The 5066-nt window shown below is 41.8% G+C and overlaps 1 long non-coding RNA gene across 1 annotated transcript; it reads left to right on the top strand.

Annotated features, from left to right (window-relative positions):
* The first annotated feature begins 1046 nt into the window (after window positions 1-1046).
* Window positions 1047-2276, top strand: LOC108959942. Its single transcript, XR_005551174.1, has 3 exons — window positions 1047-1185; window positions 2094-2133; window positions 2231-2276. It is a non-coding gene; the product is annotated as an uncharacterized LOC108959942 (long non-coding RNA).
* Window positions 2277-5066: the final 2790 nt, after the last annotated feature.

Below are 5066 nucleotides of genomic sequence, written 5' to 3'. Positions count from 1 at the left end.
TTTTTGTATTTTGATGATAAAGAAAGCAATCAAAGTAAGATAATCACCCAATCATTCAAGCCCATTAAAGATATCATCCAATCAACGAAAACAAAGAAATAATATCTATCAATTTGAATTTCACAAATAAAATTGATAAATTGATTTTAAACCTTAAAGATCAAAATATCATTGTTAAAGATACCCGTAGAATTAATATTTCAATCTAAAGCCTTACAAATAGAATTAAAAATCATGTGCAGCTACGAATTAGGAAATGTATCCTTATTTGGGGATATGCCTATCACTCAAAGATATTGATTAGATGGAATAATCAAATTGGGCAATAAGATATTCAATGGAATCGTAATGATTATTACCTAATTTGGAGAATTTGTTCGCAAATTTTTTTTTTTTTTTTTTTTGGTCGGAAAAAGTGATATATTATACGAAAATATTCATACAACCCGCTAGTACAGCATCGGTAAGGATAATGTTCTGGAAAACAACAGGAGGAAAGACAAGCCAGTTAGAAGTAGATCCATTTGCCCGATGGGCTTTGGCGGCCCAGTCAGCCGCGAGGTTGGCTTCGCGAGAGATGTGCTGAACGGAGACATTAGGGCACTGGGAAAGCAGGTCTTGGAGAACGGCAAGAAAGTGTCGCTCCTGCCATGGATGCGGCTGGTTATTTCGGAGGATGTCCACCAAGGAAAGGCAGTCCGATTCAAGCAAAACTCGATGGTGCTGATGCCGCCGCTTGATAAGGTGCTGAAGAGCTCGGATCATGGCAAGGATCTCTGTTTGAAACGCCGATCGAGCCAAGACAGAACAGGTAAACACATCGGTAATCTGGCCTTTGGAATTTCTGAAAATACATGCGATGGCTCCTTGGGGACTACCTGGAATGAAAGCCCCATCGATGTTGCATTTGATGGAGTCTTGATCAGGTGGTTTCCAGCGATGATCAGTACTAATCGATTTCTGTGAAACCCTAGGTTTTGGGGGTTGAATACTGTTGAAGATCCCTGCATCTTGGGCAAGAGCATTGTCCACGCTCGGATCGGATTTGGAGTTTGCTGTCTGAAAGTGGCATTATTTCGTTGGCGCCAGATCTCCCATAGAATATTAGCAATCTCTTCAAAGCTGGGGGAAGAAAGACAATGGGTTGCACGGGTCACCAACCAGGCATCCAATCTCCGGATTGAGGTAAGGGAAATGTGGATCCTGATTTTTTCATTCTCCCAAATCATACGTGTCTAGTCACAAAGAAAAATAGGTGTTCAACGGTCTCAGGAGTATGCTGATCACAGAGGGTGCAGTAAGGGCTTGGAATGATGTGTCTCGAGTAGAGATTAGCTTTAGTAGCGAGGGCATTTTTACATGCTAACCATAAGAAAACCCGAATTTTTGGAGCAACTTCCAAATGCCAGATTTTTTTCCAGAGTTGATGGGGAGGCTGATAAGATGATGAAGCATTGGTAGGGGGGAGTTGTTGCTGGGCTAATAAGAAATAATAGCAACTTTTAACAAGATATAACCCAGGATGTGGCAGTCCAAATCAATTGATCGTAACAAAGGAAAGGATTTATAGGGGTGTGTAATATTGCTGTGCTAACTGTTCAGTTCGGAAGAAATGAGATATAATATCCTGTTTCCACGTTGCCGTAGATAAATCAATAAGTTCAGCAACTTTAATGGGTTCTCCCAGCAAAGACGTCCTCCTAGTTGCCCAATTGACAACCAAAAATCTTTCCGGATATCAATTTGTGAACCATCCTTCACCATCCACCTAGTTTTAGGAAGAATAGCATCCCCGCCTTTAAAAGACTACGCCACGCCCATGATGGTCTATATCCCGTATTAGCATACCGAAAAGAAGACCTTCTAAAATATAAACCCCAAACAACAGACTCCATATTGCCTTGGGTTGCTGTAATAAACGCCACGCTTGTTTACCTAACATCGCTAGATTAAATGACATAAGATCTCTGAAGCCCATACCCCCGTCTGTTTTCGATTGTTTTATCTGTGACCATTTCATCCAATGTATACCAGAGTCACTGTGATTTTTGCTCCACCAGAATGCTGACATCTTTTGTTCCATTTGTCTACAGAGAGAAAGGGGGAGCATAAATAGAGACATTGCATACTGAGGTAAGGCTTGAACAACTGCTTTTAATAAAACCTCCTTTCCCCCTTTAGATAAGAAATTTTCCTTCCAACCAGCTAATTTCGCATTCAATTTCGCCAGGATCCAAGAAAACATCTCCCGTTTAGACGCCCCAACTGATGGAATGCCCAAGTACTTACCATATCTTCGCACCACGGGTATTCTCGCCCGTTGTAAGTTATCCCGTAGCTGTAGTGGGCAATTCGGACTGAAAAATATTGCTGATTTATTCCCTGTTGAGAGTCCGACCAAAGGGCATGGCACACCGGTTTAATAGGTCGAGAAGTTTTGACATTCAGATATAGAAGCTTTAAGGAAAAAGACAGCATCATCAGCAAAAAGTAAATGGGAGAGTCAGGGGCAAGCACGATTAAATTGGATCCCCGTAAGTGTCCTAAACTGATAGCCCGGTGAATAACCGTTGATAACGCATTGGCCATTAAGATAAAGATGTAAGGGGATAGGGGTCACCTTGGCGAAGTCCTCTAGAAGGTTTAAAAGATGGTAACAATTCTCCATTGAACCGAATAGTATAGGAAACAGTTGTGATGCATGCCATGAGGAGTTTTACCCATTTATCCGTGAAACCCAACTGATTTAAATAAGCACCAAGAAAATCCCATTCAACACGATCATAAGCTTTCTACATGTATGTCTTGAGGATGAGATTAAATTTTGTTGTAGATTTGGATCGGATCTTAAACTGGTGTAAGACCTCCTGAACCACCAGGATGTTATCCTGAATCTGTCTGCCACTAATAAAAGCTGCTTGTTCTGGATTAATTATGATAGGGAGCCAACACTTCAATCTATTAGCCATGACTTTGGAGATAATCTTGTATGCAAAATTACAGAGACTAATAGGCCTAAATTGATCAATGCTTTCAGGATGATGAACTTTAGGAACCAGGGTTAAAATTGTTCTATTTAAATTCGGAGGCATATGACCTGTGTCAAAGAAGTCTTGCACTGTTTTGATAATTGTTTCTTTGATGCTGTTCCAGTGGTGCCTGTAAAACAGACCAGGGAGGCCATCTGGACCAGGAGCTTTCGATGCTCCCAATTGAAAGGTAGCTTCATATACTTCTGCTTCTGTAACTGGACTTATCAGCGAAGTATTAATCTGAGGAGTAATAATCCGTGGACATTTTACTAGGAAGGGATGAAAGTCCCGATGTCCCACTGATTGATAAAGTCCAGTAAAATAAGCCATAGTTATTTGTTGAAGCCTTTCTGGCTCTCGCTGCCAGTTCTGATTGTCATCTCTTAACATAGTTATTCTGTTTCGTTGCCGCCTTTGAACAGTGCAAGCATGAAAAAATTTAGAATTCTTGTCTCCCCATGTTAACCAGTTAAGCCTAGAACGCATGGCCCAGAATTGCTCTTCCTGATTCCACATTTGCTGAATTTCCATTCTAATTGAAGCTGCTAATTCCCTGTCTCCCAACTGATAGTGGTTGCGATTTGTAATAGTCTGAAGCTGTTGCTGAAGACACTGAATTTGCTGCCTAGCATTAGTGAAACGAGCTCGACTCCAGCTTGATAACTTGTGAGATACGGCTTGCAGTTTAGATGGTAAAGAAGAGTGAGGCCGTTCCCATACTGATTGAACAACTGTTGTATATTCACTATGTTGTCTCCAGTAAGCTTCATAATGGAATTTCTTTTTTGGCTTGACAGTTTGATAATGAGTATCCAACACCAGTGGGCAGTGATCCGATCCAATTGATGGGAGAGCAAATACCATGGATGATGGGTAGGTAATGCTCCAATCCATTGAGCAGAAAACATGATCGAGTTTCTCTTTTACTAACTCATTTCCTTCCCGGTTGTTGGACCAGGTATACTCACAGCCTTTGCTATCAAGTTCAATTAAAGCACAATCATCAAGAGTCGTCCGAAATGCTTCCATCCTGGTATAGTTAGCTGGTCTTTTACCCCTCTTCTCCCAAGGGTAAAGGAAGTCATTGAAATCCCCGATACACACCCATGGAAGGGTAGTAGAAGCATGAAGCAGTCGAAGCGTATTCCAAAATTCCTGTCTTGCAGAGAAAGAAGCAGGGGCATACAAACAGGTAACTTGCATGGAGGTACATAGTCTATTATCCATAACTGAAATATTAATAAAATTCTGACCAGAGGACAGAATAGAGATGTCAAAAAGGTCATTCCAGAATAGAGCAAGGCCTCCAGAACAACCAGTAGGAGCCCTCAAAAAGGAGTGGTCAAAACGGCAACGTCGCTGTAAGTTCTTTAAAACTAAATCTGCATTCTTGGTTTCCATTAAAAACACTAGGTCGGGCCTTTCAGAGGCTATCATAGCCTTTAGAGATTGAATTGTCAGGGGAGTGCCCAACCCCTGACAATTCCAACTTAGGATTTTCATTTAGACCGTGGGGGCTGTTGAGGGCCAGCCACCAAAGCCCAGGTAGAGGGATCTGTCGCTTGAAAGACAGGAGTTTCAAGTAAGTGGGATTCATCTAGTGCAGAAGATGGATTTGGTCGAATCTCATAAGGTGAGTAGCGTTTAGGTTTCTTGCTGGAACCACCTCCTGTTTGGGAACGTGGAGTCTTTTGTTTTTTCTGTGGAGTAGAAACGAGGGAAGGACTCTGGATGCTTTTTAACTTGGTATCGGCAGGAACCAAATCAGTGGTGATAGGGGCTGAATTAGTAGGGATAGTAGAGATAACCTTGGATGGGATAGAAGGCTCAGGAGCAGGTGTGATTGGAGGTAATGCTGGCAGAATGGGGTGTGTCGGAGGTGGAGTTTCAGGGATAGTCTCTTCCATAGGTTCGGAATTAGAGGAAGGAGTATAAAAGGCATCCCAATAGGGACTATGTTGTTTTATTTCTGCCCGTAGCCACGCTCCATATACCATTGTATCACGTCCCTCGAATTGAGATTCATCATAAGGG

Source organism: Eucalyptus grandis, chromosome 5, assembly GCF_016545825.1.
Source record: "Eucalyptus grandis isolate ANBG69807.140 chromosome 5, ASM1654582v1, whole genome shotgun sequence".
Classification (NCBI taxonomy): domain Eukaryota; kingdom Viridiplantae; phylum Streptophyta; class Magnoliopsida; order Myrtales; family Myrtaceae; genus Eucalyptus; species Eucalyptus grandis.
This window is presented reverse-complemented; position numbering and strand designations above follow the sequence as displayed.